The sequence below is a fragment of the Centruroides sculpturatus genome, unplaced genomic scaffold (assembly GCF_000671375.1).
Source record: "Centruroides sculpturatus isolate CEXI.00-Female unplaced genomic scaffold, Cexi_2.0 scaffold510, whole genome shotgun sequence".
Taxonomy (NCBI): Eukaryota; Metazoa; Arthropoda; class Arachnida; order Scorpiones; family Buthidae; genus Centruroides; species Centruroides sculpturatus.
Window position 1 is genome coordinate 158,478 of NW_019384743.1, and position 25,664 is coordinate 184,141.

A 25,664-nucleotide genomic window follows, 5' to 3' on the forward strand; every position below is an offset into this window, starting at 1 on the left:
TAGATTAATGCCGGGAACAGAGAACAAAATTAATATAAAATGCAAATCGAAAAACTACGCTTAAACGGATAAGAAAAGAATCTTTGAATATTTAAATTTATACAGGGTGAGTCAAAATAATCACTCTGACCTTGAAAAAAGTTTTCAAGGTCAATAAAAATATCCCGTTCGATTCTCCACACATGATTTCCTACATTTACAAAATGAAGGATGTCATGTATGAAGAATTCACTACTTGTCGAATGAAAAGCGTGCAAGGGGACTTTTGACTCACCCTGCGTAATAAAAGTTTTATAATAAAATATCTGTTGATGAAGCTAAGAAAGTTAATTCAAAGAAAAATCTGAAATGACCATTCTATTTTAATTTGTAAAAACAAATTAAATTATAAAATTGTATTCTATTAATTAAATGTATTCTTTAATGACGGCTTGATGGGCGAGATGGGATCCGGTATTTAATTCTGACTGTCGAAAAACCCAGGAATTTTTGGTGGGCGGTCTGACCCAGATATATCGGGCCCCGTCTCTCATTACTTAGATAGGTCGCGCCCATCGGTTTCGGACCATTGTGAGCAGGCCGAACCCTGATAGGGACGATTATACATGCTCTCTGAGTTTTCAAAGGACGCGAGAAGCCCAAAAAAAAAAAAAAACTTATACTCCTTATTGTTAACGCTGATATGGGATAGTCTACACATGACAGTTAGTCATTAGGATACTGTAGTTTTAAAGACAGTTTTAATCTCATTTAATTATCATTATTTTTAAATCTACATGTATAAATGTGTAATAAATTTGTTAAATTGTTTCAGATTTTTAAAATCCCGAAAGTATATTTTAACATTAATCTTTATTGTCGTGAGTCAGTAATACGAATGACTTTATAGTTGAATCTTCGAAATTTTCGTGAGTGGTTAATCCAGATTTATCATATCTCCCCCTCGCCGCTGGTTGGGCGAGTAATGGAATACTATGTTCTCATGCTTATCACGGACTCGTACCAGACTTGTATGAGATTGTCGAATCCATGATGGACACGACAGAACATTATTTCTATAAAGCAGAAACAGTTAAATACATACATAACTTATTTATGAAATAAATTTCAGGAATTGTTCGATAATAGTTTTAAGTGTAGCCGAATATACATTTCGTATGACATTCGGATTAAATAAATTACCTTTATTACAATGATTCTTAATAATTGACATAGTAAATCTATCTTTATTTAAGTTAAAGTTTATTTTCATTTTGAATTAGTTCTACATTTCAATTAACTGTTTTTCAGAAATTAAGGATTACAGAAAAAGCTGTTCGAAACAAAACCTTAATAAAATAGAAATTTGCATAAATGGGAAGAATTCTTCGTAACACAGCGATTTTTTATGTTAAAAATCCTGCTCAGCAAAGAAACCTGCCAAACTGAAAATATATTTGGTACCGTGCGAGTCCGGTTTACACAGGTTTTACTGTATACAGGGAGAAATTAAATTTTTAAGAGAATATATATTAAAATGTTGCTTATATATATATAGGGAATAGTGCATTATGTTTATTTATAAAAATTTTTAAACAGAAAAGACAATATTAAATTGAATAAAAAATAAAACAGAAAGAAAAATAAATTAAAAAATTCAAAAACAATCTACAGGTGGAAAGAATAAAGTGATGAATAGCACTTTCAAAAGATCAAAAAAAGCAGGAAATGCAAAGAATAATCGATAACAAAAATAACAAAAAATAAGCATAAAATATAGTAACATAAAGTCGAATGGGGTGACAGACTGTTTTGACATACGAAAACAGCAAACCTGTAAAATATATAAACTAAGTAGTTATTATTTCCATTTAAAAAAAATAATAATATTTATTTAGAATCGGAAAAGTGTTTCACGTTAAAACAAATAAGTCTGATAATAAAATCTAATGCTGTAAGAATAAAGTAAATTTTTTGTGAAATGTAATTTACTTATTACTATATGAAGCCTATATATTAAGATTTTTCATTTATTATTATTTAGTGAAAATAAAAACAGATTTAAAATTTTAATAAAAAAATACGTATTTATTGGAATTACAAAAGTTAAACTTAAAAGATCGACAAAAAAAATTCATACTCAGAATAAATAATAAATAATGTAAAAACATCAAAATTTTATTTGATAAATTACTTTAATATAAATATTTAATAGTACATAAGCTTGTAATTTTATTTTCGAAACATTGTTTTCTACGTTTAACAATAAACACACAAGTACAAACACAAACTCACGCACATGCACACGTAAGCAAACTCGAGCAACTCAAACAGGAACATAAACACACTCAAACACTCGTACCGTAATTTAAATTATATAAATGTATATAACTGTATATTAATTAAGGAAAGATTCCTCTTACAATTTTTCATTTTTTTATTCCATAAAATTTCAAACCAATTATATCTTAGTTTATGTCGTTTTTTTCAAAACAATTAAAGACGAGTATTAAAATTGTTTTTCTGTTTCGACAAGAATTAATTTTTGAAGGAAAATGTTCCTCATTAAAAATATACAATATTTTTAACGTGTTTAAGTTTTTTTTTTCTTTTTAAAATAAAATCTCACTGAAGTATCATTAATAAGATAAACTTCGAAAAATATGATTAAATAAGAAATTCACAGTAAAAAACTTTTCAACGATTTATTTATTTTTTTAAATATTAACTTTAAAATTAAACATTCGAGATAATTCTATTACGATTATTTGTAAAGACAATTTTTAATAAACATGATTAAGAATATTTTTTAAATTTGTTTCAAAAAATTATTTTTTTGGCTGTTTTCTTTCTTAATAAAAAAAGAACGTTTTTAAAGATTTATGTAAGACAAATATATAAATTATGCTTTAATATAGTATATATATTTCTTATATCTTATATAACTCATTCAATAGCAAATATAAAACATTATGCGTAGTATAAATTAAATTAAAGAAATAAAACATTTCTCAAAATATAAATTATAAATTGTTTACTTTATGCGACAGATAATAACATTGAATTGGATATTTGATTTAATTTAATATAATTTAGTTTTTAAAAATAAGAAAAATGTGAGTACAGATTTAAATTTAAAAATGATAAAAATCATATTTAAACAAATTTTAAATATTTTCGTGTTAAATATTAATATTTTTATTAGTGCTTGAAAATGAATGAAAGTTGAAAATGAATTTTAACTTTTAATAAATAATTTAATTTAATTTACAAATTTATAGATAAAATTTTAATTTTTAATATATTACGGTATACGTTTGAGAGAATTAGTTAAACTTTAACTCGTTCAATTTATTTATGAGTATCGTATTATTATATTCAATAATTTTTTTCAAACTTTTTCAGAAAAATAAATATTGCAGAAAATAATTTACATAAGATAAATTTCCACAGCTCTAAAATTAATATAAATATCAATAAACTTTTACAATAAATTCAAAAGTTTTTTTTTTACCTAATTTTCTCTTTATAAATATCTAAACATTGTTACTATTTTTTACTTCGAAACTGTCGGAAAAAAATTGCAAATAACAATTTTTACTTTTCCGCGAAAGATTTTTCTTGGGAATTTTATACTTGAAAACACAAAAAACCAATTTCATTTTCTTACAATTTTTTATGATAAAACTTTATTATTAATATTTAAATTGTAAATTCTATTTGTGTATGTTTTGTGCTAATTATATAAGGATTATTTAAGTAAAAATTTAAATTTGTTGTTTAATTAAACATATTAAACAGTAGTAATTAACAATATTAAACAGTAGAATTTTAATATGGAAAAAACAATTAAGAATAATGAACCTTGTACTATATATAATTGACAAATAAAAAATAATGAACAAAAATTCTTAGACAGAAGTTCTGACTTTATAAGCTATTAACGAAAGTATTGATTTTCTGGTATAACTGCTAAGTGTCTGTTTATATTATTTTACAAGGAGACATATTTAAAAGCATCTTAAAATATCTATTATCGTACAGGTAAAATAACAACATCGTATATAATGTTATACACAAATATACTCTCATAGAACCTTGAGTCGATGACGAGAACAAAATTAAAAATTTTTCAATAATTTAAGTAAGTTCTTTTACATTTTAAAACGAAGAAATAGCTGAAAAACATTTTATTTAATTATGAATACATTTGAAATAATGACAGAAATAATGTAATGAAATTATTATATATAGGCCTACTTGTTATTTAAAAAATTATAAGAATAATAATAAAAGAATAACAGACAGCAGTAACTAGAAGAGTTGACATCATTTTATTTCAAAATTTATGTTTTAGAAATTGTTTTTCTTATTATTTTCGTCAGTTAATGCGTTTCTCTCTTTCGTTTCTTTTGGGAAAATAAATTGTAAATATCTAATTTTATTTTAATCATTTGACATTTTATAAAGTGTAAAAATAATCACTGGAGAACATTTTTGTTGATTTCTTCCTAAAATTACAAACTAATTGCCTTTATTATTTATTAATTGCTGTCAACTTCGTCATTTTGTTTCAGTTTTTATCAGGAAATGTAAATATGCCAATTTCGATAGCTATAAATGATAAATTAATGTTAATTATTATGAAAATTATAATATTTATTAAATTGTTGAATATTTTTCTCCGAATATAATTAATCAAAGTTCAATTTTATAGCGCAAGATGAGACGTTTAAAAATTAACGCGATGACGAATTTAATTATACATTTTCCATCAAAATAAAATTGTAAATTAGTATATATTTTTTCTATATTTTCTAAATCGTTTCGATAGATTCAGAATTTTTGACTTTGCGCTTAATACTTAAAGGTTACAAGGCTACTGCAATGTTAGTAGTTCACGATTCGTCCACTAGATGGAACACCTATTACTTATAAAACCTGAATTTTGCATACCTCAGTCATTTCAGTTATAGAGTTACAACACGATCAGGTTGGATTCCTTCTTTGTATATAATGTGGTATCAAAATACATCGATACTAATATTATTTTGAAAATTTCTGTTATAGATTCTTACATGTGGAATTCAATTTTTAAAATTTCTCTATTTAGAGAAATAACTCTTCTTTGGATGTTAATATTTGTCTCTGTAGACTTGTGTAAAGCTCTTCAACTTTTCTTTTAAATAATATTAAAAAAAATTGTTATTGTTCTTTTAAAGGTAAGATCCATAAAAAGTTTACTTTTTATTACGAAATAAATTATTGATGACTCGTAAATTTTTTACTCGAAAGCTAGCTTTTGCAAGTTTGTATATTAATAATTTATATTAATTTATTGAAAAGAAAGAATGAAAAACATATTATTAGTTGTAGTATTTAATTTATTAAAATAAATAGAAATGATTAACTCTCTTTAACAGTTAAAATAACGATAATTTCACTCGTGTAGTTGTCTGAATATTAAGTGAGTAGATAAATAAGCAGAATTAATCTCGAATATTTGATTATTCGAATCGATTTGCCTACAGTAATTAATAGATGAAGATGCTGTATTACTATAGTAATAATATATACGACGATAGTTTTAATATAATAATTAACTAAAATCTGCAAAAAAATTGAATTTTTCCCTATATAGATTAACAATATAGCGTATAAAATGTAAGATGAACAGATGATAACGTTTCTTTATTTATTAATAAAGTTTATAATTTTTTATAATTAAATTAAATTAAAATGTGTAAAGTATCAAAATGTGTTTAAAGATTATAAACGATATTAATTACAGTTTTCACAATTAATTAAGTTTAATTAATAAGTATATTTTTTCGTTATAATTAAATGATAGTCTATAATAAAGCATAACAGAAAATCTCGAGTTGTTTTGACATTTGATAAATGAAAAAAAGCAATTCTTTACATGTGAAAATTAAAATATCGAACGTGAGATTGATTTAGTAAGATTGTGTAAAAATAATTGAGAAAATATCCTCGAAGAAAGAAAAAATCAGATATAGATTCTGTTCGTTTCAGTGGCTAACAGACACGGAAACTATAAGAATTTCAACAAGTCTGATATATACCACTTAGACAGTTTTGAAGGAAAATTTGTCCAACCGACGGGTAAATTTAGTGTTTTGTATTGAAAAAGTCTACAGATAACGTATGTTATTTCAACGAAAAAATTTCAAATAATATAAAAGGTAAATTTTCTCAAAATCGTTAATTTTATTATTTTTTTTTAATAATATAAAACAGCGCTTGAAATAAGTTTTACTTAAAGACGAATACGTGACGAAATTATTAAGTCATTTTTTTCTTGTATAAAATATTTAATATACAAGAATTTTATCGGAAAGAGGAAATTTTGCTTCCTAGATTGCCACAAAAGCTTCATTCAGAACAGATTGCTGTAAAGCGCTCTGTAATCTGCTATAAAAGGTGAGGTTTTTGGCGTGATGCTGGCGATATGCCATTGTGTATGTTTTCCCTACGCAAAATTGAAAAAGCACAACGTCGAAACTTTTTGATAGACAGAGGTAAACTTATAGATTTATTGTAAAAAATAATAAAAGTATTTTTTATGAAAATAAAAATGATTGTAACTATTAATTTATATTGATCGAGTACAAATACTAATAGGAATATGTTAAAATATATATATATANTTGATTTTCTGGTATAACTGCTAAGTGTCTGTTTATATTATTTTACAAGGAGACATATTTAAAAGCATCTTAAAATATCTATTATCGTACAGGTAAAATAACAACATCGTATATAATGTTATACACAAATATACTCTCATAGAACCTTGAGTCGATGACGAGAACAAAATTAAAAATTTTTCAATAATTTAAGTAAGTTCTTTTACATTTTAAAACGAAGAAATAGCTGAAAAACATTTTATTTAATTATGAATACATTTGAAATAATGACAGAAATAATGTAATGAAATTATTATATATAGGCCTACTTGTTATTTAAAAAATTATAAGAATAATAATAAAAGAATAACAGACAGCAGTAACTAGAAGAGTTGACATCATTTTATTTCAAAATTTATGTTTTAGAAATTGTTTTTCTTATTATTTTCGTCAGTTAATGCGTTTCTCTCTTTCGTTTCTTTTGGGAAAATAAATTGTAAATATCTAATTTTATTTTAATCATTTGACATTTTATAAAGTGTAAAAATAATCACTGGAGAACATTTTTGTTGATTTCTTCCTAAAATTACAAACTAATTGCCTTTATTATTTATTAATTGCTGTCAACTTCGTCATTTTGTTTCAGTTTTTATCAGGAAATGTAAATATGCCAATTTCGATAGCTATAAATGATAAATTAATATTAATTATTATGAAAATTATAATATTTATTAAGTTGTTGAATATTTTTCTCCGAATATAATTAATCAAAGTTCAATTTTATAGCGCAAGATGAGACGTTTAAAAATTAACGCGATGACGAATTTAATTATACATTTCCCATCAAAATAAAATTGTAAATTAGTATATATTTTTTCTATATTTTCTAAATCATTTCAATAGGTATAGAATTTTTGACTTTGCGCTTAATACTTAAAGGTTACAGGGCTACTGCAATGTTAGTAGTTCACGATTCGTCCACTAGATGGAACACCTATTACTTATAAAACCTGAATTTTGCATACCTCAGTCATTTCAGTTATAGAGTTACAACACGATCAGGTTGGATTCCTTCTTTGTATATAATGTGGTATCAAAATACATCGATACTAATATTATTTTGAAAATTTCTGTTATAGATTCTTACATGTGGAATTCAATTTTTAAAATTTCTCTATTTAGAGAAATAACTCTTCTTTGGATGTTAATATTTGTCTCTGTAGACTTGTGTAAAGCTCTTCAACTTTTCTTTTAAATAATATTAAAAAAAATTGTTATTGTTCTTTTAAAGGTAAGATCCATAAAAATTTTACTTTTTATTACGAAATAAATTATTGATGACTCGTAAATTTTTTACTCGAAAGCTAGCTTTTGCAAGTTTGTATATTAATAATTTATATTAATTTATTGAAAAGAAAGAATGAAAAACATATTATTAGTTGTAGTATTTAATTTATTAAAATAAATAGAAATGATTAACTCTCTTTAACAGTTAAAATAACGATAATTTCACTCGTGTAGTTGTCTGAATATTAAGTGAGTAGATAAATAAGCAGAATTAATCTCGAATATTTGATTATTCGAATCGATTTGCCTACAGTAATTAATAGATGAAGATGCTGTATTACTATAGTAATAATATATACGACGATAGTTTTAATATAATAATTAACTAAAATCTGCAAAAAAATTGAATTTTTCCCTATATAGATTAACAATATAGCGTATAAAATGTAAGATGAACAGATGATAACGTTTCTTTATTTATTAATAAAGTTTATAATTTTTTATAATTAAATTAAATTAAAATGTGTAAAGTATCAAAATGTGTTTAAAGATTATAAACGATATTAATTACAGTTTTCACAATTAATTAAGTTTAATTAATAAGTATATTTTTTCGTTATAATTAAATGATAGTCTATAATAAAGCATAACAGAAAATCTCGAGTTGTTTTGACATTTGATAAATGAAAAAAAGCAATTCTTTACATGTGAAAATTAAAATATCGAACGTGAGATTGATTTAGTAAGATTGTGTAAAAATAATTGAGAAAATATCCTCGAAGAAAGAAAAAATCAGATATAGATTCTGTTCGTTTCAGTGGCTAACAGACACGGAAACTATAAGAATTTCAACAAGTCTGATATATACCACTTAGACAGTTTTGAAGGAAAATTTGTCCAACCGACGGGTAAATTTAGTGTTTTGTATTGAAAAAGTCTACAGATAACGTATGTTATTTCAACGAAAAAATTTCAAATAATATAAAAGGTAAATTTTCTCAAAATCGTTAATTTTATTATTTTTTTTTAATAATATAAAACAGCGCTTGAAATAAGTTTTACTTAAAGACGAATACGTGACGAAATTATTAAGTCATTTTTTTCTTGTATAAAATATTTAATATACAAGAATTTTATCGGAAAGAGGAAATTTTGCTTCCTAGATTGCCACAAAAGCTTCATTCAGAACAGATTGCTGTAAAGCGCTCTGTAATCTGCTATAAAAGGTGAGGTTTTTGGCGTGATGCTGGCGATATGCCATTGTGTATGTTTTCCCTACGCAAAATTGAAAAAGCACAACGTCGAAACTTTTTGATAGACAGAGGTAAACTTATAGATTTATTGTAAAAAATAATAAAAGTATTTTTTATGAAAATAAAAATGATTGTAACTATTAATTTATATTGATCGAGTACAAATACTAATNATAAGTTATCGTTTATCATTCTTTATCAGACATGCAAAATCACAGGCTCTTGCAATCAGTTTAACTTTTAATATATTACATTCATATTCGTAGATGTCATTAACTATGTTAACATGCCAATGAAATGTTTGTATTATTAGTTAAACATTGGTTAAATAATGAGAGTTAATAATTTATAATAATGATTTTAATGATGTCTTTAATAACTTTAAAATCTTTATAATAATCGTTTTGTTATAGCCTATATATAAAAAATGAATTAATATTTATTTTTCGCTTAAATTATTAAAATTTTTATCACTGGATTAAACGCGTTTCGTAATTAAATATATTTTGAAAAGTTGTTTTTAAAATACAAGGAATTATGTAAATTCTTAATTGGGTTGATTGCGTCCAGTCAATTTCTTTGCTTTCGGAAACAGGATCTTAAGGAAAGAACAGTTTGATAAGAGATAATTATAAGTAAGAAAAATATTTGTCAAGAGAAACACAATATTTGTTAATTAAATGAAACGGTTTACTAATAGGGAGCGATTCATTTAAATTTTATCATTTCAATAATAATTTCATTATCTAAACACTTTGAAAGAAATAAAATTTGAACACTTTAATATACTCTAAGGATTAGAATATAATGTACGTTAATTAATTTTCTTTTTATCTCTATTCAATTTATTATAATTAATTATGCAATGTTTTTGAATAAATTGTATTATTTTTGTAAACAAAATAATTGATGAAATTTAACGCTGATAGTTTTGTAAACTAATAGTTTATTTATAAACGAAATAAGATCTAAATGATAAGTTAAAACATATTTATGTTTTACGATCGTGTTATTCTGGAATATACACGAAACGGTTTATTTTATATTCAGCGGATTTTTATGGATAAAAAAACAGTTTATAGCAACTTTATTTTATTTTTTACAAGTGCTATAAAGTGATCATCGTCAAGTTTCTTTATGCTTAAATTTTATTTAAACAAAACGAAACTTGAAAGATTACTATTACAGAATTTCATTCTAAACAATATAATTTATTCAAAAAGGTATAAATGTTTAATAGATTTATTTGAAATTATTTTCTATTTAAGAAATAATAGATGAATTTTTTCCTACATAAATCGAAAGACCGTTTAATTACCTTTAATATATCATTAAAATTAATGATAATAATCTAAAAATTAATCGGAAAAATTCTGTCACGAATTTAATTTCGAAGAAATCGTCATTTTATTAATTAAATTTTTCTTGGAAAATTTCATAAAAATTTATCGAAGTACTGCACTTATCGAAATTATAAATAAAAAAAAACCAATTTTAATAAGTACTATTTTTTAAAAGTGATGAATATAGTTTACTATTTTACCGGAATACGATTAATATTAAATTTTGGCTTTTGCCAGTTACAGTAGATTTTAGTTTAGGATATGTGAGTCAGAGGAAGAGAACAGATGTGTTTTTCATCGATCTGATTCGCTGAGTAGAAACAATACAATGGTTAAAAGAGAGAACTAACTCCCCACGGTACATACTATCGTTAGGTGAAATAATTTATTCAGCCTAGAATTAATCTTTATTATACTTTTTAGAATAAAAGATGATTGAATACCAGTAATTTATTTTTATATATGGAAAATATTATAAATATTTATATTAATTCTGCAAATTTGATTTTAATTCTTATTCATATTCTCTGTTTAATGTGTATATTAATAATTTATATTAATTTATTGAAAAGAAAGAATGAAAAACATATTATTAGTTGTAGTATTTAATTTATTAAAATAAATAGAAATGATTAACTCTCTTTAACAGTTAAAATAACGATAATTTCACTCGTGTAGTTGTCTGAATATTAAGTGAGTAGATAAATAAGCAGAATTAATCTCGAATATTTGATTATTCGAATCGATTTGCCTACAGTAATTAATAGATGAAGATGCTGTATTACTATAGTAATAATATATACGACGATAGTTTTAATATAATAATTAACTAAAATCTGCAAAAAAATTGAATTTTTNCGTAAAACATCTTTAATAGAATGAAATATAAAAGAAAAATATAACTTTAATCTCATTTTATAAATATGAAAAACTGTTTTAAATTTTGCGCAGGTTTAATCTCTCTTGATTCACTTATTTGATCGATTTAAATTTTTCTAGAAATAAAAAGCATTTGAGTGTTCGAGTAATTTTTCTGTTGTGTTTGTTCTAAAAATTAAACTTGACTAAAGGAATAACTCTTCTTCCTTTGTTTGCTCTTCGTATCACTCTTCTGGACTTCATGCGATACAAAGTTTCGTAAATATTAATATAATTACCAGAAACAATACTCTTTTGTCGTGATAAATGAAATTTGATTATTATTCTTATGTTAAATTTTCGTTGACTGAAAATTTCAAAATCTTAATGTTGAGCAGTTAAAATATTAAAGATACGATTTACGATTATATTAAATATTTTACATAATTAAAGATAGTGTCTCGGTAAACATAAAGAAGCGGAAAAATTAGAACGTAGAAACTTTAGTTCCAAATAATTTTGCATAATGTCGTGGAGTAGTAAATCCATAATTACAAAACGTACAGTAACAGTAACCTTCTAACAAAAACTGTATTACCAAACAAGTGCAATGGTTATTCTTTGCTTTCTAAATTTAATTATATATTAAAATTATACTATTATCAAAAATTCACTTACTTTTTAATCAAAATCGCTTTTTCTTTTCATATTTGGAAATACTAGTTTTATATTATTCTGTTTTCGTCATTTGCTCCTATTGAATATATAAACGCTATATAGAATATATTATATACAATATATTTATTTTAATACAAAGGATCGAGTAGTAATAATACGATACAAATAATATATATCAATGAAAATACTTTATTTTTAACTTGAAATACTCAATTTTGTTAAGAGTGACGTTGAAGGAGTCAAAATTGTTGCGAATTTCGATGCTTTCCTGTTTATTACATTGAGGAAACGTAAATAGGAAACTTATATATAATACGATAGTTAATACACTTTCACACAGGAAGCGAGATGTATTGTTCAAAGAAAAGACCACGTGATTTTCATGATAATGCTGCTATTGACAATAGAAGACTTGTTAGTCGATCTTACAACGGAAATTAACAGGATGCAATAGATAAGATAGTTTACAAAATTTATACGAAATTTTTTGATTCCCGATGATTTTTCGAAAAAATACAAGGCTCAATATTTAGAATATCTCTAGAATAATTTGTATAGACATCTCACGTAATTTTTAATTTAAATAATGCTATTATTATACTTTACTTCTTTAATGGACTCTCAACGCGACGATAAAATAGGGAAGATTTAACGATATTAAAAGGTCTAATGTTGTTTAATCAAATTGTTTTTCCAAGTAGTAGTAATTTCGATTCACATACTGCATTAAATATAAAAATAGAAACAGTTAAGAATCCGTCGTAAATGAGTTATAGACTGAAAAATGTCACGTGTTGTCTGCCTAGAAAAGAGACACGTTGGCTAAATAGAATTTTCAATTTTATTTTTTATTCCTATGATATTTTAAAAGAACTTGTCACGCTCACCGCTAAGGCAAACGTACTGTTCTGTTCATGGCAATGCTAACGTTCGATAGTATATTTTTGTTCTTAGTTTTTCATTTTTAACTCTTCGTATCGTGGGCACTAAAAGGGCTTTATTTAAACATACAGTACATATAGTGAGCTCGGTCGGTTGCCGAGGGATGGAACACCCACGAAAATTACTGGGTTGTTGGCCCGGATAGAATTTTAGCATTATTGGCTCGATAGAATTTTAGCATTATTGGCTCAATAGAATTTTAGCATTATTGGCTCCATAGAATTTTAGCATTATTGATGCAAGCAAAAGACGATTAAAGGCAAAATGTTTAGTAATTTTCAGGTAGACGTAATGATCTGATAAATAGCGGACAATTGTAATAGTTGTGTTTACGGTCTGTTAAGGTAAAGTCGGAAAAAAATTAAGCGACGAGGAATAATTTTCTACTTAAAGGCCCTCTTCATAATGAATTTCAAGTATCGCAATAATTACGTTTAGCACACTTTTTCGTTATTATTCTAAATTTATAAATTACATTCTAATAACTAATTTAGTCTAAAATTATTGCGAGATAATTACATCTTCGACTCCGTAATACAAGAAGTTCTGTACTAGTTTTCAACTCAATAGAATAAAAAAATTCCTCAATTGAATAGACCACACAGAAATACAGAATAGAATTAGAGCTACATTTTTTTTCTTTTCAAAATTTAGATTTATCTTCTTCAAAATTTTCATAAATTTTAAGAATTATTACAATATTAAACTGTCACATTTTTTATAAAAATTCTCTAAAAATTAGATTTTTAGAGAATTTTAGAGTTTTTTATATCTAGATATTTTAAATTTCTAATGAGTAATAAAATTTGAAGCGTTTGAACATTTAAATAAAAATCAGAAATTTTTCCCCTTTTAGATAAAGATGGAATGTTCTAAGTTTAAATATCAGAATAAAATACGACGAAATTTTATTTTTGTCAATGGATTTGTAGATTATAGATATGCATATTTGATTTCAGAAAAATAATTATTTAATATTATTTTAATCAAAGCATAATTAACGTTTGGTCTATTAATTAGCATAATTATCGAAACGAAAAATTTTAAATCAAATATTGAAATTCTTACGTCAAACAGATAATACGCTGAAGAATTTTCTTTAAATATTTTAACGTATTCCTTCCGTTCGAAATTTATTTATTTATTTAGTATATTTTTAGAAACGTCGGAGAGGATTGTATTCTACCTCCCTGATAACAAGAAATAAAAGATCCCTAATAAAATATTAACAAAGTATAAAAGACATAATGTAACTTTTGATTTCTATGTTTATAATTTTTATTATGTATAATACAAAGTAGGTTTACACTTATTCTTAAAAAAGTTAAAATCACGATATAGGTACGGTTCCATAGGCTGTATGTTAGATGCTATTGGATAAAAAAAAATCTTTGTGAGAGAGAAAGGTGAAAATACGAAGAAGCAGCATGATGTATTGCGGGATCTTACAGTTGGAATGCGGAGACCTAACCAGAGGTATAATGTATTTTTCATTTTAAAGAAATGAAAATACTGTGTACAATGTCCAAAATTACAGTTTGAATTCCTAGAATTTTATCTTCGGTCGGTGGAATGCCAACAGAAATGATAGGAAGAGTGATGTAATGGCAGCAGTAAATCATTTTATCTATAGTAATAGATAAAGTTAAATAAAACCAATACTCTTGTAAGGAAAAGCAAGTTTGAAGAAATACGTAGAAGAACTTCAGTATTAGGATGACGAAAACTGATTGATGAACCGAGATCCTTTATACCGAATGACAACACATTATCCGAAGTGCAAAACATGATCGAACACCATCTCTAATTTTGCTTACGTAACTTCGAGGAACTTTATTATTATTGCACAACAGTTAAATTAACATTCCATAATTTTAGTAAAGTATTTCTTTTGTATAATAAGCGCAAAAAAATAATCAACTCTGAATAGAGTAAATTTCTAAATCTCGGAAGCCTAAATATTTATAATAGTCAATGACTAATTCCTTCATCTAAGGCAGCATGCATTTATTACGACGACATCGAGATGGGGGAGGGTGTCAAGAGGATGTTGTTGAATGCTGACACGTCATTCGAGTGTTTGCGCATACAAAATAATTCATTTATTTTTGGAATATTCTGTTGTTAATTGACATTTATTGTACTGTACATATGATTGTGCAAATGGAAAGGGGGAGGCAGTGATGATGACGAATTGCATACTGAAGGAAAGATGGGAGTAAAAAATGAATCAAAATCTGTCGTCGTAATATGTGCACGCCACCTAGAATGAGTGAGAAGTTATGCACTTAATCACGTTAATTTTATATCTTACATGCGGTTTCAACTGCAAGTTTTAAGTTGAATGCTTAACTTCACTCTCACTGTCTGTCTGTACTTCGTTAATCTAGAGAAAGGAATTAGGAAAATCGAGAACCGATATGGAAAGAGCAGGGGCCGGAGGTTTCTATTAACTATATACAAACTTCCAGTATGGACCAGAATTCACGGTATTTCAATTCAAAGATTTTTCGAAGTTCGAAGAGTACAAGTTATTTAGATAGTCAGTACGACTCGATTGTTATCAGGAAAAGTATGATGAACAAGGACAAGAAACCACTAAAATGCAGACCTGATATGGAAGTTTAGCGGCTGGAGATCCCGATTAATTAAATTTTTAGATATCTGATTAGTAAATCAATTATTTTTGATACGATTGGTTATAATAATTTAAAATATAGATGTAGCTTCAAAACATCTCCGCAGTACTAAACAATGACTTACGCAGCATTTTAGTAAATTATATACAAAAATGAATAATTATACATAATTATAATTGATTTCTGGTGTAATAAAACTCTTTCAAATGAATATATGACTATTTAAATCAATTGTATTCTATTATTATAAAATTACGTACTTTTATTAATATATGAATGAACATTGATAATGTTATAAATAATAAATATTATATTAATAAGAAGACAATAATCTTAGAGCGCTAAATACAGTACTTCACAAATTTTTCAACATTTCCAGATTATAACTTTGCTGTTTATAGCTCGAAGAATAAATAGTTAAAGGGAATAAATATTAAAATATTTTCCGATTTAGTCAGTTAAATATAGACCGCGTCAGTAAATATTGATGCCACGAGTTTATTTAAAACTCAATACTTTGATTAAATATTATAAAGTTCTCAATTTAAGAATTTCTTATATTGAGAACTAGAATCTATTTCTTAGTTACTCTTATAGAAAAACTACTGAATAAATTAAACTGAAAATTTGTTACGAATTTCTTATTTTCTGATACTCTTTTAGGTCTAGTTCATCAACATCGTTGGAAACTCAATAACGGAACTAGAAACATTTTAATTTTTACATACATAATTTTAAAAATAAATTTTACATCCAAATTAATTATAATATCATTTTACACGAATAATTTTACATGTAATTAAATGTTAATATTTAAAATTTTCAATTATTTATATAATGAACGCGTAAGTGTCATTATATAAATAGTTTGTTGTGATAATCTTACAAATTTTGATATTTTATAGTATCTAACATTCACACGACACTGTAATGTAATGTGATATAAACAAATAAATATATAAATTTTTAGACTGGCCCACTCATTTCTGATGTAGGCACTATCATGTTTTATAGTAGCCATTTGAATATGATAACGTCCGAATTGAGAGATAGACAAATATCTGTTGAGATGTAAACAGTATACAATTTCATTTTAATTTCGCTTACATTTAATAATAATAATAATAATAATAATAATAAATTATTGATAATTACAGTAATAAATGATTTGTGACAGTAATTTTGAAATGTTTTTTAACTATTCAACTATTTTGAACTTGTCTTAAACTAGATCTTTCATTTTATTGGAGATTTATTTTGTCGAATCAAATAAAAGAAATTCGCTCTTATAATGAATTTCAATGAATCTTATAATGAATTTGCAAATCATTCTTTAAAATTATTAACAAAAAATTATGTGAATACTGTAGTCTTCGATTAGCAATTTCTTTATCGTAGGTGTGGAACGATAAGAGGGCTAACTGTAAATATTTCAATAGTAGAGTATTCCTGTTATATACAAAACGTTCTATTTGGGACCATAATCAGCTACGTAAAATTCCTAACGATTATATAAAATAACAGTGAGTAATCACCTTCGAAATGTTTTCTAATTTTAGTTTCTTCAGTTTTCAAAGTATGTCTTCAGAAAATTACGGTTTCACAGTTTATGCTTATGGTTCTATACCCACTACACGAATGCTACGCGAATAGTTTAAGAATGATTGATTATTTTAGTTTCTCTAGAGGAATCCGCTGAAAGTAGCAAGAATTTTTATTTTCCAGACTGATAATACATACAGTATAAAATTTTATTAATTGAAACTTTTAAATTTTAAATAATTATTTATGCAAAGTGCGTTTACCGCAAAACAAAACCATGTATAATAAATATTAAAAACCCGAGAAATATGCGGCTAAATCAATATAAAGATCGAGTACGAGAGTTAGGAATTCCTTCTATTTTTATCTACAAATGCTTCACGTGAAAAGAAAGAGTTTAATCAAAACATAATTTTTTTTCCTGCTACTTCATTTAGTAACATAACAACAAAACTAGATCAATTTCTAAGCAACGTTTAAACGCATTCGATATAAATTTATACATAATTTATATAGCAACTCTTAATGTAGATAATATAAAATAACGTTTAATTAAAATTTTAAATTAACAATCTCTAAGACCTATTTTCAATTAAAATTCCTTGTTAAAATAATTATTATTGTTTTTAGATCTACAGAAAAAATTCCGAATTAATTAGATTGAAAACCTTCGTTACTTATTGATGCTTCTTTGTAGTTTTCAAAATGAACAATTTTGGAAATATAAATAATTTTATTAAAGAAAATGAAACGGGAGAATTTTTTTATTTTTTTATAAATTTCAATTTTTAAAACTTGTTTTGTTCTATATTAAAATATTTTTACTGTGTAAATTTATACCATAGACAAAGTATATAATAACTAGCAGATAAGCCCGGCGTTGCTCGGGCAAAAAGTAAGGATAGCGAAGATTAAAATTATTACATTACAGCCAATCTTACCCGTTTTCACAGAATGCAAGAATTAGGTCCCCCTGTTTCCAGACTAATTAAAAATTTTTTAGATGGGTCTAAAAGTATGTTCGATTTCCCACAAAACGCAAAAAAACCGCATCTGCTCCTGTAAATCTTGCAAGTCTAAATCTTTCTCTTAAACTTCCATTGTTACTTAACATTTTCATTGTTGACACTTCCATTGTTAGTTAGCACTTCCATTGTTGATGTAAGTGTTAAAACTCAATCCTGTCTCTCTTCCCCGTGGGGAGGAATTTCGAAAAATCCCTTCTTAGTGTGCATTCTCGTGACGTACAGTACACTGTGTACCAAATTTCAACTTTCAACTCCTAACCGTTTGGGCTGTGCGCTTATTATTATTATTATGTTGGGTTTTGTGAGTTATACTCGGTTCACACCGGTGGCTGTGTACTATGCCAGACCAGAGTCAAGGCATAGCAACCAAAACAAAACTAAAATTAAATGTGTGTGTCAGTGTCTGTATTAAGGAATTTCCTAACAATATGGCATGTATTCAATATAGTGGCCTTCTGTAGTGTGATGTATGTATTTCTACTCAATTGTAATGTTCCCAGGCTTTTGTGTAGCGTGTGTGGTATCACACCTGTACAGGAGAGAACAACAGGTACAATAAGCACCCTATCCATCCTCCACAGATGCCTTATTTCCTGGGCGAGTTCTGTGTACTTGCTAATTTTTTCAGTGCATGTGTTTTGTACATTGTGAGTGTTTGGAATGGCTATGTCTATAATGTATGTGATTTTATTGTGTTTGTCAATGAGTGTGATGTCTGGTCTGTTGTGGTAAATTGTTTTATCTGTGATTATGGCTCTGTCGTAATACATTTTGTGCGTGTTATTTTCCAATACTGTCTGTGGAATATACTTGTAGTATGGTTCGTGGATGTCTGCCAATTTGTGTTTCTTTGCAAGCTCTTGGTGTATTATATTTGCTACTTGATTGTGTCTATGTAAGTAATCTGTCTGTGCCAAGAGCTTGCAACCAGAAGTGATGTGTTGTATAGTTTCTGGCATGATGTGACATTTTCTGCATGTGTCATTTGTGAGTGTTGTATCTTTGAGTATGTGTTTTCTGTAGTTTTTAGTATTTATGACCTGATCCTGTATGGCAATCATGAATCCTTCCGTCTCCCCAAAGAGGCATCCCCGATCTAACCAGCTGTTTGACGCAGTTTTGTCAACAAAATCCTGGGCCAGGTCGTAAGGATGCCTGCCATGGAGAGCCTTTTGAGCCCATGATTGCTTAATGTTGTCTATGCTTTTTATATGTTGTGTCATGTCTGTATGTTGTGAGTGTAAGTTTAATGGTGTGTTATTTGAGTCTGCTAGAGTTACTGCTTTATGTAACTGTGATGTTTCTTGTTTCTTGTAGAAAAACTCTCGCAGTGACTGTATTTGTTTGTAGTGAAGGTTAACTATGTCAATCAGGCCACGTCCGCCTTCTTTACGTGGAAGGGTTAATCTTTCTGTGGCGGATTTAGGATGATGTTGTTTATGCTTAGTAAGCGTTGTTCTTGTTTTCCTTTGGAGTTGCTCGAGATCTGTGTGAGTCCAATGTATAACTCCAAAAGAGTATGTGAGTACTGGGATGACATATGTGTTTATTGCTTTAACTTATTATTATTATCGTTATCATTATTATACAATGTACAATGTCCACACAGCAAACAGGGTAGAAATGCTGGTTATCAAAAAATAAAGCCTCAAGTCAAACACTTCCCAAGCGTTTAAGACTGTGTGATATATCTTTGAATGATGCGAGCAGATTCAAGTAAGGTGGCCTTTTGCAACTGACAGACAGTAATTTTGTCAATATTTATGGCTTGTAAGTGCTGACTAAGATCTTTTGGCACAGCCCCCAGTGTGCCGATAATCACTGGGACCACCTGTACTGGTTTATGCCAGAGGCGTTGCAGTTCAATTTTTGGTCATGATATCGGCTAAGTTTTTCTTGTTGTTTTTCGTCAATTCTACTGTCACCCGGTATGGCGACATCTATGATCCACACGTTTTTCTTCTCCACAATCGTGAAGTCTAGCGTATTATGTTCCAGAACTTTATCAGTTTGAATTCGGAAGTCGCATAGTATTTTGACTACATTTTCGGGATTATGTTCCGACCAATTTTTTTCTATAGGTATATGATAATTGTGGCACAGGTTCTAATGGATCATTTTGGCCACAGAATTGTGTCTCTGTTTATAGTCTGTCTGTGCAATTTTTTTGCAACAGCTGAGAATATGATCAATACTTTCATCAGCTTCTTTACACAGTCTGCATGTTGGATCATCAGCATATTTTTCGATTCTTGCCTTGATTGCATTTGTTCTGATTGCGTGTTCCTGGGCCGCAAAAATCAGGCCTTCTGTCTCCTTCTTCAATGCTCCATTGGTAAGCCATAACCAGATTCTTTCTTTATCCATTTTTCCTTCAATTTTGTCCAGGAACTGTCCATGTAACGCCTTATTACGCCAGCTGTCAGCTCTAGCTTGTAATGTAGTTTTCTTATACCGATTCTTTGTCTGCTGTGCTTTAAGGAGTTTTCTATTATTGACAGCAATTATTATTATTATTATTATTATTAACCCGTCGCGATTATATATATAGATTGTTTATCAAAACGGTTTTGGTAAAGGAAGAGGCTAGTCAAAGTGGTAAAGGCTTTTGTCTGTAGCTCTGGAACTTGATCGTATTTTCAAGATCTTTTCTTTTAGTTGCTGCAGTTGGAAAGAAAAAATCTTTTTATTTATTAAATATTTTCGCATCTGATTCATATACGTTATATATAAAGAACCGTGATTTCTTGACAAAGAAATAGTCTCATCGTGAAAATCGATTAGTTAGATAGACTAGTGTAAAATAAATTATTCGAAAAGCTTAATAATCGACATTACGTACGGCGCTGATATTTTTTGGTAACTTATCTAATACACTAATGTTTCCCCGGTCTGGCCGAGTGACTGAAAGACTCACTCACCTACGTGAATGAAATGTTTCAGTAGAAGCAGACTTTTAAAGAAAGAGAAAATGGTGCAATCGAAAGAAATATTCGAGTACCTTGTCAGAAAATTTCGAAGTTTTAAAAGGTAAAATATTTATCACAATATGTCAAATTTCAGAATTCAACGCATCACGTCATTGAACATTTCGTTCTATGACGTGATAGACCATGCGATGCGTCATACAACATTTCGTTCTATGACGCATCGCATGGTCTATTACTTTAAGAAGCCAAGCATTTTTTAAGATGTTTATTATTATTAATTTGTTTCGCAATATTTTAAATTTCGATATTTTTTTGTCTTTGATTGCTATTGATTATCCTTTCTAAAATTTCTTACATGCATTTATGTAATTAATATGTCTGTTATATATAAACTTTTAGGAAAAATTGTTTTATGAACAATTCTTATAAATTGAAAAAATGAGAACAGCTTTGCGAAATGACGTGAAACGTTGGTATTGGACTGTCGAAAATGGTTAATGGTCGAGACAAAAAATTCTCGTATATAGGTACACTCATTGACATAAAAATTAGTACACCAAGAATAGTTGTGGCATCGCTGCAAAACTTGGCATGCTGATAAATCTCAAGAAAATATCGAAATGATTACAGTTATAGCGTGATGGCTCATTGCATAATTCCAGCAGAGGGCTTTAAATTGCGCCCCCTTGTCATATAAAACAAGCGCACGAAGGCATCCTGCCTGTTTAACTGCTGCAGATGGAGGCTATATCACTAGAGATGCCATTACGTCACAATTGAAGACCATATGAACAATAACCGAGTTTGAGAGGGAAAGAATCCTTGGGTTGAGAGAAGCCGGGTGGTCATCTCGCCAAATAGACTATTCAGACAACATAGTGATGAGGTGTTGGTACCATTGGACAAGGAGCTCGCGCGCAAGGCGCTCAGGTTTAGGACGCCCTCGGCAGACTATTAGCTTGAGAGGACCATGCACACAGCCAACCATATCGTTGTCTGCCATCTGGCCACAAGTAGCGCCATCACTATAGACTCCTGTGTCTGCCCATACTATTTCGACGCATCGCATGCGTCGAAATAGTATGGGCACCCATGGTCCTCGACGCATCGCATGCGTCGAGGACCATGGGTGAAGAACATTTGGCATTGCGGTAGCTTTATATGTCCTGCCATTGATAGCCACCCACTGTCGCTTCTGTTTGGAGTGGTGTCACTCCTGATGGGAGTGAACTGCAACGTAATGGATGTCATAAAGCGAACTCCACCCCTGCTCCGCCGAATGGCACTACAGGATTTAAGAGACTATGCCTTAATAATAGGTCATGGTCTGATACCCCTTTGGGTGTTCTAGACTCTTTTTAAGTCAGACCTGAGATAACTACTTTCAGACCCCTTCCTTGCAGTCAGGTCCAACCCTCTTACTTGGCATATGTTTTATGGTGCAGCCTGTACTGCACATAGAATTTTTAAGATGAGCACATAGAAATTAGCTCATCTTATTAACAGACAGCAGGGTCCCCTCCCCTCAAATGGGGCCCTGCCCAGTGTGTCCACTGAGCTTATAGGTCAAAGAGAGCTATTACTTTTTCCATCAGATCCTTTATTCTCTTTAAGTTTCGTTTACTAGCTTCTAGCGTTTGAAGTACTTGTTCAGGAGACTTAGACCAATCGACTTGGTCTGTTCCTTGGCTGAAGTACATAGTGCCTCGCATTACCACAAGGGCAACCACAAGAGCAGCTACCATCTCCTTGTCCAAACTTGGACTTGAAGTGTGGGAACCTCTTGTGTCTGGTCAGTATTTGCGTTATTTTACAATCAGAACTTACCAGAGTTTTCAGGCACGAAGGCGTAGGTTGACCTACCTACCGTACTTTGAGTCCAGCACTCTTGCCAGTATGCCATAGATCGTTGCAGTAGAGTACCTTTAATGTAAGTAACTGAGGGTGCTACCGTCCTCGTTACAAACGGACCCCTGTTCCCCGCCTTAGCCAGTTAATCGGCACACTCGTTGCCCGGGATCCCGATGTGGCCTCGGACCCACCTCACGGCAACGTGTCGTTCATGCCTCGACCTCAGTACCCTACCTCTGATCTCCTATACCAGTTCGTCACTATGAAACCTGTCGCTGAAGTCCTAAAGCAACATCTGGCTGTCAGAGTAAACTGTGACCAGCTCTGGACCCGGATGTTGTAGGATCCACTGGGACGCCCCCTCCAAGGCCACAGTTCTGCCTGGAATTCAGACACCTTTTCATTCAATCTGACTGGCTGACTGTACACATTAACTCCGTCAGAATAGACACAGTACACAGCACCTACTGAGCTACCTACTTTTGAGCCATCGGTGTACATCTCAACGCTGTTGTTTGTCAGTTCACCCACATCCCAGTCTAGTCCATTCCTATAGGCAGGATGGACTCTTAGTACATCTGTCTGACGTCTAAGTCTGACCGGTTATGTCTGATTACAATGCTTAGCCTCTGTACCTTCCACCATTGTTTTGTAGAAGGCTGCCTCTTGGCTGACCACCAGAGGCAACGGAAGCTGCCTGGCCAAGACCAGGGCCACCTCCGTAGAGCCGCCTCCGCCACAGTTCTGTACACTTTCATGATCTGCAGGGCAGCGGGTTTCTGGATCGTTAGCAGCGTCATGCTCTGTTTGACATTGGCAGAATCTTTCCACCAACATCACAGGCATAGGAGATACAACGTGCGTTCTACATTCACCTTGTAGATGGCTTGAATCGCTTCTCCACTAAGATTGGAGTCCTGTCTAGCTAATCTTGATAGTGCCGCTATCGTGAGGTTTGTCCTTTCTCAGACACTCCTCAGATGGGGCATCCAGCATAGCATCTGGTCGATGATAACAACGAAGTATTTTAACTCGTTCACCCTTGGGATGGGTTTACCCCGGATTCAATATACCAGTCAGCGTGCCAATACACCTCCCTGGGCCACCGTCAGGGCCTCTGATTTCTCAGGGCTGAAGGACAGCTTATGCAGCTCTCCCCCAGCGAATGAGCCATTCTATTGCTTCGTTGCTGCGAATCTCCATTTCGCGTCTACTATAGCCTGCAACTACTAGCAACAGATTGTCTGCATAGGCCTGCAGCTGGACATTGTCTGGGAGGATGAGCCTCAGCGCCGTGTCTTCAAGAACGTTCCAACAACGTAATGGAACTGGGTCTTCTACAACAAAGAATCCAGATGCAGTTTGGGCTCTGACGATGGACGTGTTTGTGTCTGGAGGTGCCTTGGCAAATGCCTCAATCTTGCCTATGCTTTACAGCGGCACAACGTCCCCAAAGTTGGTATGATGGTCTTTGGATCACTACTAGAAGTGACCAGCTTTACAGCTGATCACTTCTAGTAGTGATCCAAGGGCCATGACAGCCCAGCAGTATGTTAGTGACATTCTGTAGCCACATGTGTTTCCTCTCATGGCAGGGAGCCATTTTCCAACAGGACAATACTCGACCACACACTGCAAGGGTGTCACAGGACTGCCTCTGCCACATTGCCACATTTCCCTCTCTGCCCACTCCCTGATTTGCCACTGATCGAACATTTCTGAGATCACGTGGGACGCCAAATTGGACGCCAAGGAGTTCGGCCGAACTAGAGTTCTTTACACTTCATTATTAACTTTTATCCTTATAAAGACGTCTATGAAACTTGTTTGAATTATTGATTATTACAAATGAACTTATTCCACTTTCAAAAAAATTTCTTGTGATAACATTTTAGTTAAACTTCGTTATATTCATTTGAGGTTATTGTACTGTACACCATTGACTTTGTTATTATAAATATAAAAAGAGGACATCTATGTCTCACTAAAACTATCATTAACTCATTTTTTCCGAAAGTGCACATATACCACTGTCAAAAAAGGCTCGATTATATCTCACGTTAAATTGGCCCCACTCACTAGAAATGATACAAATGAATTCAGGCAATGAAAATTCGTTACGAACTGTATTTTAATATTATTTAAACGTTCAGAAACTTAGATGCCGAAAGTATTGGTCTTGCGCATCTATGTCTTCTTACGTGCGCATAATCACGTTCATATTGATTTTACATAAAATTCTGATATTGATAACGTTAATTCTTCCGACAATGGTTTCTTTTAGTTTGCGAATAGTTCTGGGTTGATTTCATACATTTTCCCTTTTAAATATTCTTTATTAAATTTACATCACTAAGTATTTCATCGTCTCAGTCGAGCGGATTTTAAGAGTGGGACATCCTGAAATAAAAAAAAGTTAACAAGTTAACAGGAAAATTATCATAAGCTAAAAAAAGTTAAAATTAAATTTTTTTATTACATAAATTTATATATCTTTTCGATACTATTTAAAAATGGAATATACAGTGGTACCTCAGGTTACGAACGCCCCAGCATACGAAATTTTCAGGATACGACATGAAATTCGAACATATTTTTGCTCCACGATACGAACAAAAACTCACCATACGACGTTACATTAGTTCGCATTTTTCATTTGTTTTTCTTACTACAGTTATTTTTTT